Source organism: Taudactylus pleione, unplaced genomic scaffold (genome assembly GCF_031769625.1).
Source record: "Taudactylus pleione unplaced genomic scaffold, aTauple2 ptg000251l, whole genome shotgun sequence".
Lineage (NCBI taxonomy): Eukaryota > Metazoa > Chordata > Amphibia > Anura > Myobatrachidae > Taudactylus > Taudactylus pleione.
Window position 1 is genome coordinate 3,783,237 of NW_028284653.1, and position 14,573 is coordinate 3,797,809.

Sequence of the window (14,573 nt, forward strand, 5' to 3'; positions counted from 1 at the left end):
AGTGGTGCAGTGAGTAGGTGCAGAATTAGAGTGCACACGTAGCATTCCAGTTAAATAAACATAAGTGCTGCTTTACTTCCAGCATGTGAAATCAGGAAACAGAAAAATAATAAACAAACTTAGCCCTTGTTTAGGGCACTAGCTCACTTCTTGAACCCTCTCTACAGAAGCAGCTAATCTTTATGAAAGTCTCTCACAGTCTCTGAGATTTGTGGTCCTTCCTGCCACATGCAGGACTGGACACTGGCCTCCTGGCCTGGTATAGCTTTCTCAGCTTGTTGGCTGCCGCCTCTCACAAAGACAGTGTCAGGTATATGGATATGCCTGCCTCCTTGCAGGTATGATCCTGACCACCTGGTCAGCTTCACTCACACTGCAGCCCCAACCGGACTGTCTGGCTGTGTCCACCAGCAGCCTCATGTGGGCTCTGGTCATACAGCAGCCATTATACATCTTCCCACAATGCTTTTCTAGTCTGTGTGGGCGGATCTCCCCTGCCCCACACAGAATCTGCTGCTCACCAGTGCCACCTCTGGTGATACTAATGATCCCATTTGAATGTATATATTGTGGCAGTATCATTTTCCTGCATTGGTTATAAGGCACAATGATCCCTATGGCTTCATGCATTTTCTGAAGAGTATTAGTGTGTTGCCATCAACAAATAGATCTTACTAACTGATTTGAGGCTTATTTCCATTTGGATGACAGTCATTTTTATGACACGCCTCTCAGATGTAGCAGTACACACCCACTTTACCGTAGCACTCATAGGTGTTTCTTTCACAATCTCCCTGAAATGCTTTTTCAAAAGTAGGCAAGTATGGTATACCTGGATGTGTGATGAGTGTAGGGAGAGTGGGTATACCTGGATGTGTGATGAATGTAGGGAGAGTGGGTATACCTCGACATTTGTGGGATTGTAAATAGAGTGGGTATAGCTGAGCATGTGTGGGAATGTAGCAGTAATGAAGGTCTGTGTGCTTTGTTTTAAGCTAGGAAAGTGACAGCAGCGCACACTGTGCATGCTAAGTCAGACGTGCATGCACACTAATTTCATACCTGGGCCTGTGTGGGAATGTAAGGAGAATGGGTATACCTGGGCGTGTGTGGGAATGTAAAGAAAGTGGGTATACCTGGGCCTGTGTGGGAATGTAAGGAGAATGGGTATACCTGGGCATGTAAAGGAATGTAAGAAATGTGGATAAATCTTGATGTGTGTGGTAATGTAGGGCGACTGGGTATACCTGGGCGTGTATCGGAATGTAAGGAGAGTGGGTATATCTGGACGTGAGTGGGAATGTAGCAGTGTGTGGAGGGATGAGTGATAAGCTAGGAAAGTGACAGCAATGCACACTGTAAATGTTAAATCGGACTTTTAATTTTACAAATAAATATAGTTTGTTGAAATGCTGCATATTTTTGAAAAATGGGTCTAACTTGTACTATAATTTCATTTCAGGAAAGAAGAACAAGGAAAATAAAGATGATAACTCCGGTATGTTAGTGTCCATCTGTACAGAAAGCAGCTCACAGAGAGATAATATTAATCCATATGTACCCAAGCTCTCTCCCAATTCATCTACCATTTTGGCAGCTGGCATCTCAATGCTACAGTACCAAGAGGAGGCAAATATAGAGAAAGGAGTAGAAATGCAGCATTTTTCCAATAGTTACCATAGCACATTGACTGATTTGTGTCTATTCAATATAAATGTACTTTCAGGACCAGAACATTTACAGTAAGTGCAGCCTTAGTATGCCTGCTGGGACCTGTAGTACTACTGCAAAAGACAATGATTATATTTTCATATGCAACACACAACACAATCAACTAAGCACCCACTGTCCAGGGGTGATGGGGATAGCCGCGGGCTATCAGCCTGGGCCTGGGGGGCCAGCTCCCCAGGGATCCTGACCTGTACTGACTAGCGGTCAGGGGTGATGCTTCGGCTGGGGGGCCCGGTGAAAGGGCTCCCCTGGCTGTGGCATCACCCCCCCGCTAGAAAGAGTCTGGTGCTGGTTCTGGTAAATACAGGGGTACCCTACGCATTTTTCCCCCTGTATTTCCAGAACCAGGGCAAGCTCAGAGCCCAGTGCTGGTTGCGCTGAATACGAGGGATCCCTATGTCATTTGTCCCCCGTATTTTGGCAACAAAGACTGGTTCTGAAAAGCCTTGTGTTGGTTGTGCTTCATACGGGGGACCCCTACATCATTTGATCCCTGTATTTAGGAAATTTGTCCCTTTTCCAAAGCCCGGTGTTAGTTGTTGTTTTTGTGGAGAGGGCCACGCCATTTTTTTTTTTACACAGGTTTTTTTTTTTTTATTAAACACAGAAGCACAGAAGGATCTCACTGACCCGTCCCTGCTTTGTGTTTTTTTTTTTTTAAACATAGATGCAGGTATTACGGAAATTCCAGATCCGGGCCTGCTTCTGTGTGCTGCTACCTCCCCTGGGTCCTAACGCCTGCACCACTGCTGCACCGCCGCCACTATTGCCTGCTACCGTCCCGGTTTCTGGCCACAGCTAATGCCCTCTAACCCCTACCCTCTCTCCCCTGCATCCCGGCCGCAGAAAATGCTGGCTTCCTTTCCCCCGGCCCCTGCTACTACCCACAAAAGGCAGACATCTTGCTGCACCCAAGTGAAGCCATAGTGAATACACCTGCTGGAGGCTCCTACTGTGGCTGCGCAACAAGTTGAAATTTCCTATCTATTCAATGTAGGGGTGAGCGGGTTCGGTTTTACTTGGTTCTTATCGCCACTTTACCGCAAATTTGGCTCGATTTATTTGCTATCCAAAACACATGTTCGGCGATAGCCAATAAAAAGATCTGGGTAAAACCGAACCCGCTCACCCCTAATTCAATGGCGCATTCTTGAGGTAATAGTTTAAAAACTGTAACTTTCTCAATTACCTGAACCACAAAAGGCCCTACCCTGGAACAATAGCTACCTAATAAAATAAACCCCAAGTCTAAATTCGCCCCCTACCCTGAGTTATGCCTTCCCCAAAAAAACCCATAGAGAACAGCAGAAAAGTGGTCCTGATTGATAATGTCAGCAAAAAGTGACAGTTGGAGTTTTAGAGTACTCCCAAATCCTAATTTTTTATGTTTTTGCACTGAAATTTGGCATGCAGCACCAAGCAAAAGTTCTACCTGCCGTGCCAAATTTAATCCCAGTACCTTCTATAGCATTTGAGGTGTAGCCCTTTAAACACCATGCCCCCCCTCCGGAATTCTCTATGGAGAAATCAGTTTTTTTAAATGCAGCCTTAATATAAGGGCACAACTGTGCCCTTATTATATATATATATATATATATATATATTACAGTATATATATATATATATATATATATATATATATATATGTGTGATGTCGTCCAATCCATCCAGTGGTAGGCCCAGAACAGGCTCCCTGGGTCAAAGTTCTGTCAGGTCCAACTGGGACCCCAACCACTCCATTAGGCATACCAGACCACTTGCCACCCCTCTGTTACATTTTCATCCAAATCCATCCTGTGGATTTGGATGAAAGTGTCTCCCCGGGACATAATTCTGCCCAGCATACACCAATGGGAGGACCAACTGGAACCTCAACTCCATGGTATGTCTTCTGGGATCCAATGTTTCATCCATATCCATCCAGTGCAAGGCTCAGAACATGCTCTCTGGGTCAAAGTTAAGCCCAGCGTCCCTGGGACAAAGTTCGGCCCAACAGCAACATTCCACAACGGTAGGTCCGACTGGAACCACAACCCCCTAGTATGTCTTCTGGGGTCCAATGTTACCACTCTGTGAAGTTTACAGAGAAATCCATCCAGTGGAAGTCCCCCAGAACAGGCTCCCCAGGTAAAAGTTCTGCCCACCGTACACCAACGTGAGGTCCGACCGGGACCCTAACCTCCCTAAAACCTGGCCGGGATATAACTGGGCCATCTTGCATTGGTTTCATCCCAATCAGTGCAGGGGTGTCCGAATACATAACTGGACAGTCAAAAAAACAAACAAATAGACCAATGAATTTTAGTTATAAGATTTGTCACACTTCCGCATTGTCACTTTGTCGCTATGTGGTCTAATAGATTACTTTTTCGATACTAATTAACTATGTAAGATTTGGTATCTTTACCTTGAGAGCTGTGTAAGATATTTGGCAACAAACAAACAAAGAAACAAACATATTTTATATATATTTATTTATATATATATATATATAGTGATGTGCAGCACTCCCCACTTGTAACAAGTGTACTTGCTTCGGTGCCCTCCATAATCCAGCATAGAAATGAGGCTGCACTCAGAGACTACAAATAAGGAAAACGCAGGTGACGTTTATTGCACCATTTCGGGGATCATATCATCATGAAGGGGCTGTGATCAATAGAAGTTTGGCACTCCAGGTTTTCTGGGCTGCACAGCTCAAACTGGAAATATAGAATTCTGGGTTTTCCAGGTCGCCCAGAGCCAGCAGTAAATCAGCAGCACAGGAAGGGTTTAAAACTCTCACACACCTGTTGCTCTTTGCCCTGATGCTGTCTAGCAGCCAGATAGTAGGATTAAGTGTCTGTATTGCCAGGGACCAAGGGTTATGCTGGGAGAGCATGGCTGATTGTGGCTGCAAGCCACTGCTGACTATTGCATACGGGGAGTGCTGGGACTTTTATGTTTAGTTGTTTATTTGTGTTATATGCCTGTGTGTGGCCAGGGCTAAGCTCATGTATGCTAAAGTGCAATGTCTGTTGCCAATAAAAGACACTGCTTTACCGAGTACCTGTCTGTCTGGAATCCTCATTTCTATACCCCGTGTAACAATATATATATATATATATATATATATATACACACACAAACATATAATAGCTCCAGTAGTGACCTTCAGCCACCAATAAATATGAAAAGCGGACATAATCTTGTAGTATGATAGGAACGTAGAATGCTGGTGCATATATTTCCATATACTGTATTTCTTTACTAATATAGGTCCTCTGATTTCTCCTTAGCAATATAGAGTGCATATTGTATATTCTGTGAAGAAAAGATAAATCATACATTGTATTTCAGTATTATTAAAAATATTTCTTCTCATATATATCTTTTCACAGATTCCGGTTCACATGAAAAAGGTAAATGATTGATTTGCCCAGCATAAACCAATGGGAGGTCTGACCAGGACCTCAACCCCCTAATATGTTTTCTGGGATGCAATGTTACCACAAATTATGTTATGTCGTCCAAATCCATCAATTGGAAGGCCCAGTACAGGCTCCCTGGGTCAGCGTACACCAACGGGAGGTCCAACTGGGACCCTATCACCCCTAAAACCTGGCCAGGATCCAACTGGACCACCTCGCACTGGTTTCATCCCAGTCGGTGCAGGGGTGTCCGAATGCATAACCGGACAGTAAAACAAAAAAACAAACTGACAAACAGACCAATGAATTTTATATATAAGATGCGTGAAGCAAGTGACACAAATTATGTCACTGCTCACACAATTTAAGGATACCAGCCTTTGTGTCCGGTGCGGCCTGGGAGTGTTTCTCTCTCTCTCTCTTTTTATTTATATATATATATATATATATTCTGTATATATGTATATATTGGTATACCCGAGCACGCATAGAAGGAGCGTAGCTGGAATGGAGAGAGTGTGTTTTTAACTTCTGAAATCATTTGAGTTTCACTGGGTGTCTGGGTAAAGAGAGTGGGTATACCTGGGCACATGTGAGCATGTTAGGAGAGTGCATATACTTGGGCATGTGTAGAAATGTAAGTAGAGTGGGTATATCTGGTCGTGTGTGGGAATATAGGAAGAGAGGGTATTCTGGGGCATGTGTGGGAATGTTAGGAGAGTGGGTATACCTCATACTTGCCATCTCTCCCTCATTATCAGGGAGACTCCCTGAAAGAGCAGCAATCTCCCTGTCTCCCTGAAAAGTGTAGAAATCTCCCTGATTGCACCTTACCCCCATTATGAAGCTGTTATATTAAAAAAAAAGATAGTGATACTTGGGGTTAATTAGCTCGGTGGACTGGGGTCAGTGGTGCAGTGAGTAGGTGCAGAATTAGAGTGCACACGTAGCATTCCAGTTAAATAAACATAAGTGCTGCTTTACTTCCAGCATGTGAAATCAGGAAACAGAAAAATAATAAACAAACTTAGCCCTTGTTTAGGGCACTAGCTCACTTCTTGAACCCTCTCTACAGAAGCAGCTAATCTGTATGAAAGTCTCTCACAGTCTCTGAGATTTGTGGTCCTTCCTGCCACATGCAGGACTGGACACTGGCCTCCTGGCCTGGTATAGCTTTCTCAGCTTGTTGGCTGCCGCCTCTCACAAAGACAGTGTCAGGTATATGGATATGCCTGCCTCCTTGCAGGTATGATCCTGACCACCTGGTCAGCTTCACTCACACTGCAGCCCCAACTGGACTGTCTGGCTGTGTCCACCAGCAGCCTCATGTGGGCTCTGGTCATACAGCAACCATTATACATCTTCCCACAATGCTTTTCTAGTCTGTGTGGGCGGATCTCCCCTGCCCCACACAGAATCTGCTGCTCACCAGTGCCACCTCTGGTGATACTAATGATCCCATTTGAATGTATATATTGTGGCAGTATCATTTTCCTGCATTGGTTATAAGGCACAATGATCCCTATGGCTACATGCATTTTCTGAAGAGTATTAGTGTGTTGCCATCAACAAATAGATCTTACTAACTGATTTGAGGCTTATTTACATTTGGATGACAGTCATTTTTATGACACGCCTCTCAGATGTAGCAGTACACACCCACTTTACCGTAGCACTCATAGGTGTTTCTTTCACAATCTCCCTGAAATGCTTTTTCAAAAGTAGGCAAGTATGGTATACCTGGATGTGTGATGAGTGTAGGGAGAGTGGGTATACCTGGATGTGTGATGAATGTAGGGAGAGTGGGTATACCTCGACATTTGTGGGATTGTAAATAGAGTGGGAATAGCTGAGCATGTGTGGGAATGTAGCAGTAATGAAGGTCTGTGTGCTTTGTTTTAAGCTAGGAAAGTGACAGCAGTGCACACTGTGCATGCTAAGTCAGACGTGCATGCACACTAATTTCATACCTGGGCGTGTGTGGGAATGTAAAGAAAGTGGGTATACCTGGGCCTGTGTGGGAATGTAAGGAGAATGGGTATACCTGGGCATGTAAAGGAATGTAAGAAATGTGGATAAATCTTGATGTGTGTGGTAATGTAGGGCGACTGGGTATACCTGGGCGTGTATCGGAATGTAAGGAGAGTGGGTATATCTGGACGTGAGTGGGAATGTAGCAGTGTGTGGAGGGATGAGTGATAAGCTAGGAAAGTGACAGCAATGCACACTGTAAATGTTAAATCGGACTTTTAATTTTACAAATAAATATAGTTTGTTGAAATGCTGCATATTTTTGAAAAATGAGTCTAACTTGTACTATAATTTCATTTCAGGAAAGAAGAACAAGGAAAATAAAGATGATAACTCAGGTATGTTAGTGTCCATCTGTACAGAAAGCAGCTCACAGAGAGATAATATTAATCCATATGTACCCAAGCTCTCTCCCAATTCATCTACCATTTTGGCAGCTGGCATCTCAATGCTACAGTACCAAGAGGAGGCAAATATAGAGAAAGGAGTAGAAATGCAGCATTTTTCCAATAGTTACCATAGCACATTGACTGATTTGTGTCTATTCAATATAAATGTACTTTCAGGACCAGAACATTTACAGTAAGTACAGCCTTAGTATGCCTGCTGGGACCTGTAGTACTACTGCAAAAGACAATGATTATATTTTCATATGCAACACACAACACAATCAACTAAGCACCCACTGTCCAGGGGTGATGGGGATAGCCGCGGGCTATCAGCCTGGGCCTGGGGGGCCAGCTCACCAGGGATCCTGACCTGTGCTGACTAGCGGTCAGGGGTGATGCTTCAGCTGGGGGGCCCGGTGAAAGGGCTCCCCTGGCTGTGGCATCACCCCCCCCGCTAGAAAGAGTCTGGTGCTGGTTCTGGTAAATACAGGGGTACCCTACGCATTTTTCCCCCTGTATTTCCAGAACCAGGGCAAGCTCAGAGCCCAGTGCTGGTTGCACTGAATACGAGGGATCCCTATGTCATTTGTCCCCCGTATTTTGGCAACAAAGACTGGTTCTGAAAAGCCTTGTGTTGGTTGTGCTTCATACGGGGGACCCCTACATCATTTGATCCCTGTATTTAGGAAATTTGTCCCTTTTCCAAAGCCCGGTGTTAGTTGTTGTTTTTGTGGAGAGGGCCACGCTATTTTTTTTTTACACAGGTTTTTTTTTTTTTTTATTAAACACAGAAGCACAGAAGGATCTCACTGACCCGTCCCTGCTTTTGTGTTTTTTTTTTTTTAAACACAGATGCAGGTATTACGGAAATTCCAGATCCGGGCCTGCTTCTGAGTGCTGCTACCTCCCCCGGGTCCTAACGCCTGCACCACTGCTGCACCGCCGCCACTATTGCCTGCTACCGTCCCGGTTTCTGGCCACAGCTAATGCCCTCTCTCCCCTACCCTCTCTCCCCTGCATCCCGGCCGCAGAAAATGCTGGCTTCCTTCCCCCCGGCCCCTGCTACCACCCACAAAAGGCAGACATCTTGCTGCACCCAAGTGAAGCCATAGTGAATACACCTGCTGGAGGCTCCTACTGTGGCTGCGCAACAAGTTGAAATTACCTATCTATTCAATGTAGGGGTGAGCGGGTTCGGTTTTACTTGGTTCTTATCGCCACTTTACCGCAAATTTGGCTCGATTTATTTGCTATCCAAAACACATGTTCGGCGATAGCCAATAAAAAGATCCGGGTAAAACCGAACCCGCTCACCCCTAATTCAATGGCGCATTCTTGAGGTAATAGTTTAAAAACTGTAACTTTCTCTATTACCTGAACCACAAAAGGCCCTACCCTGGAACAATAGCTACCTAATAAAATAAACCCCAAGTCTAAATTCACCCCCTACCCTGAGTTATGCCTTCCCCAAAAAAACCCATAGAGAACAGCAGAAAAGTGGTCCTGATTGATAATGTCAGCAAAAAGTGACAGTTGGAGTTTTAGAGTACTCCCAAATCCTCATTTTTTATGTTTTTGCACTGAAATTTGGCATGCAGCACCAAGCAAAAGTTCTACCTGCCGTGCCAAATTTAATCCCAGTACCTTCTATAGCATTTGAGGTGTAGCCCTTTAAACACCATGCCCCCCCTCCGGAATTCTCTATGGAGAAATCAGTTTTTTTTAAATGCAGCCTTAATATAAGGGCACAACTGTGCCCTTATTATATATATATATATATATATTACAGTATATATATATATATATATATATATATGTGATGTCGTCCAATCCATCCAGTGGTAGGCCCAGAACAGGCTCCCTGGGTCAAAGTTCTGTCAGGTCCAACTGGGACCCCAACCACTCCATTAGGCATACCAGACCACTTGCCACCCCTCTGTTACATTTTCATCCAAATCCATCCTGTGGATTTGGATGAAAGTGTCTCCCCGGGACATAATTCTGCCCAGTAAACACCAATGGGAGGACCAACTGGAACCTCAACTCCATGGTATGTCTTCTGGGATCCAATGTTTCATCCATATCCATCCAGTGCAAGGCTCAGAACATGCTCTCTGGGTCAAAGTTAAGCCCAGCGTCCCTGGGACAAAGTTCGGCCCAACAGCAACATTCCACAACGGTAGGTCCGACTGGAACCACAACCCCCTAGTATGTCTTCTGGGGTCCAATGTTACAACTCTGTGAAGTTTACAGAGAAATCCATCCAGTGGAAGTCCCCCAGAACAGGCTCCCCAGGTAAAAGTTCTGCCCACCGTACACCAACATGAGGTCCGACCGGGACCCTAACCTCCCTAAAACCTGGCCGGGATATAACTGGGCCATCTTGCATTGGTTTCATCCCAATCAGTGCAGGGGTGTCCGAATACATAACTGGACAGTCAAAAAAACAAACAAATAGACCAATGAATTTTAGTTATAAGATTTGTCACACTTCCGCATTGTCACTTTGTCGCTATGTGGTCTAATAGATTACTTTTTCGATACTAATTAACTATGTAAGATTTGGTATCTTTACCTTGAGAGCTGTGTAAGATATTTGGCAACAAACAAACAAAGAAACAAACATATTTTATATATATTTATTTATATATATATATATATAGTGATGTGCAGCACTCCCCACTTGTAACAAGTGTACTTGCTTCGGTGCCCTACATAATCCAGCATAGAAATGAGGCTGCACTCAGAGACTACAAATAAGGAAAACGCAGGTGACGTTTATTGCACCATTTCGGGGATCATATCATCATGAAGGGGCTGTGATCAATAGAAGTTTGGAACTCCAGGTTTTCTGGGCTGCACAGCTCAAACTGGAAATATAGAATTCTGGGTTTTCCAGGTCGCCCAGAGCCAGCAGTAAATCAGCAGCACAGGAAGGGTTTAAAACTCTCACACACCTGTTGCTCTTTGCCCTGATGCTGTCTAGCAGCCAGATATGAGGATTAAGTGTCTGTATTGCCAGGGACCAAGGGCTATGCTGGGAGAGCATGGCTGATTGTGGCTGCAAGCCACTGCTGACTATTGCATACGGGGAGTGCTGGGACTTTTATGTTTAGTTGTTTATTTGTGTTATATGCCTGTGTGTGGCCAGGGCTAAGCTCATGTATGCTAAAGTGCAATGTCTGTTGCCAATAAAAGACACTGCTTTACCGAGTACCTGTCTGTCTGGAATCCTCATTTCTATACCCCGTGTAACAATATATATATATATATATATATATATATATATATTAGGGGTGTGCACCGGCCACTTTTCGTGTTTTGTGTTTTGGATCTGGATCTTTCTTCGTGTTTTGGATCTGGATTGGTTTTGCCAAAACCACCCTTCCGTGTTTTGGGTTCTGGGTTTTGTGTTTTGGATCTGTATTTTTTTGAAAAAAAGCATAAAAACAGCTAAAATCACAGAATTTGTAGGTTTTTCTGCTCCTATGCTATTATTAACCTCAATAACCTTAATTTCCACTCATTTCCAGTCTATTCTGAACACCTCACACCTCACAATAGTGTTTTTATGTCCAAAAGGTTGCACCGAGGTAGCTGGATGACTATGCTAAGCGACACGAGTGGGCGGCACAAACACGTGACCCATCTAGGAGTGACACTGCAGTGGCAGGCAGGATGGCAGTTAGAAAAACTAGGCCCCAAACTGTACATAATGCAAAGAAAAAAAGAGGTGCAAGATGGAATTGTCCTTGGGCCCTCCCACCCACCCTTATGTTGTATAAACAGGACATGCACACTTTAACAAATCAATCATTTCAGCGCCAGGGTCTGCCACACAACTGTGGCTGAAATGATTGGTTCGTTTGGGCCCCCACAAAACAAGCTGGCAATTAATGTGTCCCTGCACAAACTGGCTCTACGGAGGCAAGATGTCATCCTCATCCTCCTCATCCACCGATTCCTCACCCTCTTCAGTGTGTACATCCTCATCCTCACAAAGTATTAACTCGTCCCCACTTGAATCCACCACCACAGGTCCCTCTGTACCTTCTGGAGGCTGGTCTCCCTGGAAGAGCTGATAATTCATTTTGATGAACATCATCTTCTCCACATTCTGTGGAAGCAACCTCCTACGCCTTTCGCTGACAAGGTTCCCGGCTGCACTAAACACTCTTTCGGAGTACACACTGGAGGGGGGGCAACTCAGGTAAAATAGAGCCAGTTTGTACAGGGGCCTCCAAATTGCCTCTTTTTCCTGCCAGTACAGGTATGGACTGTCTGACATGCCTACTTGGATGCTGTCACCGATGTAATCCTCCACCATTCTGTCAATGGTGACAGTATCATATGCAGTGACAGTAGACATGTCAGAAATTGTTGCCAGGTCCTTCAGTCCGGACCAGATGTCCAAACTTGGTCCTGCCTGCCCTGCATCACCGCCAGCGGGTTGCTTAGGATACCTAAGTTTTTTCCTGGCAGCCCCAGTTGCGGGAGAAAATGAAGAAGGAGCCGTTGACGTGTCACGTTCCGCTTCAGCTGACAGTGTGTTCACCAGCAGGTCTTTGCACCTCTGCAGGCTTGTGTCGGCCGGAAAGAGAGACACCACATAGGCTTTAAACCTAGGATCGAGCACGGTGGCCAAAATGTAGTGGTCTGATTTCAACAGATTGACCACCCTGGAATCCTGGCAAAGCGAATGAAGGGCTTCATCCACAAGTCCCACATGCCGAGCGGAATCGCTCCGTCTTAGCTCCTCCTTCACTTTCTCCAGCTGCTTCTGCAAAAGCCTGATGAGGGGAATGACCTGACTCAAGCTGGCAGTGTCTGAACTGACTTCACGTGTGGCAAGTTCGAAGGGCTGAAGAACCTTGCACAACACGGAAATCATTCTCCACTGCGCTTGAGTCAGGTGCATACCCCCTCCTTTGCCTATGTCATAGGTGGATGTATAGGCTTGTATGGCCTTTTGCTGCTCCTCCATCCTCTGAAGCATATAGAGGGTTGAGTTCCACCGCGTCACAACCTCTTGCTTCAGGTGATGGCGGGGCAGGTTCAAGAGTGTTTGCTGGCGCTCCAGTCTTCGGCACGCAGTCGCTGAATGGCGAAAGTGGCCAGAAATTTTTCGGGCCACCCAAAGCGTCTCCTGCACGCCCCTGTCGCTTTTCAGAAAATTCTGCACCACCAAGTTTATTGTGTGAGCAAAACATGGGACGTGCTGGAATTTGCCCAGATGTAATGCCCGCACAATATTGGTGGCGTTGTCAGATCTCACAAATCCCCAGGAGAGTCTAAGTGGGGTAAGCCACTGGGCGATGATTTCCCTCAGTTTCTCTAAGAGGTTGTCGGCGGTGTGCCTCTTACTGAAACCGGTGATACACAGCGTAGCCTGCCTTGTAACGAGCTGGCATTTCTGAGATGCTGCTACTGGTGACGCTGCTGCTGTTGCTGCGTAAGGTGATACATCTACCCAGTGGGCTGTCACAGTCATATAGTCCTTAGTCTGCCCTGTTCCACTTGTCCACATGTCCGTGGTTAAGTGGACATTGTGTACAACGGCATTTTTCAGGACACTGAGGACACTTTTTCTGACGTTTCTGTACAGTCTCGGTATCGCCTGCCTAGTGAAGTGGAATCTAGACGGGATTTGAAACCGGGGACACACTACCTCCATCAATTGTCTAAATCCCACTGCACTAATGGCAGATACCGGATGCACGTCTAACACCAACATAGCAGTCAAGGCCTCAGTTATACGTTTTGCTTCAGGATGACTGCTGTCGTACTTCATCCTCCTCGCTAAGGACTGTTGGAGGGTCAATTGTTTAGTAAAAGTAGTGGTGTTCCTACTTCCTCTCTGGGATGATGAACGACTCCCAGCAGCAGCAGCAACAGCAGCAGCGGCAGCAGTAGGCGTAGCAATGCAGGATCCTCCGGAGGAATCCCGGATAGGAGAGTCAGTCATGCCAGTGATATGGCCTGCAGGACTACTTCCGATCCTGACTAAGGAGGAAATTGACGAGGAGGGAGTTGACGGTGTGGTTTGCAGGCGCTTGGATACAACAGGACAACGGGATTTAGGTGTCCCTGGACTGCTTACGGTCTGAGCCAAAGTTTCTGAACTTGACAGTAACTTTTTATGAACGCGCTGCAGGTGCCGTATAAGGGAGGATGTTCCTAGGTGGTTGACGTCCCTACCCCTACTTATTTCACCTTTACATATGGTACATATGGCAAGACAGTTGTTGTCCGGATTTGGATAGAAATATTGCCAGACCAAAGAGGTGGAATGTTTGGTCTTCTGCCCAGGCATGACCGTGATGGGCTTTTTCATCCCACGGACAACAACTGTCTCCCCCGGAGCCTGATTTAAACAAACCACATCACCATCAGAATCCTCCTCGCCAACTTCCTCCTCAGCGCCAGCTACACCAGTATCCTCATCCTGTTGTACTTCAACAGTGACATCTTCAATTTGCATATCAGCAAGTGGACTGTGGGTGCTCCTTTCAGCACTTGCAGGGGGCGTGCAAATGGTGGAAAGAGCCACCTCTTCCCGTCCAGTGCTGGGAAGGTCAGGCATCGCAACCACCACCACACTTGGACTCTCTTTGGGGATTTGTGATATCTTCTTAGAAAGCACAGTTCTTCGCTGTGCTTTTGCCAGCTTAACTCTTTTGATTTTTTTAGTGGGAGGAGTGCTTCCATCGTCATGTGAAGCTGAACCACTAGTCATGAACATACTAGGGATCGACCTTAGCCGTTCCTTGCCACTCCGTGTCGTAAATGGCATATTGGCAAGTTTACGTTTCTCTTCAGCTGATTTAAATGTCTTTTTCAAGGTCATTTTCCTGAACTTTGCCATTTGGGATTGTATGTGCCCTCTACTATGACATTGGGCATCGGCCTTGGCAGACGACGTTGATGGCATGTTATCGTCTATGTCATGACTAGTGGCAGCAGCTTCAGCACTAGGAGGAAGTGGTTCTTGATCTTTCTCTATTTTATTTTT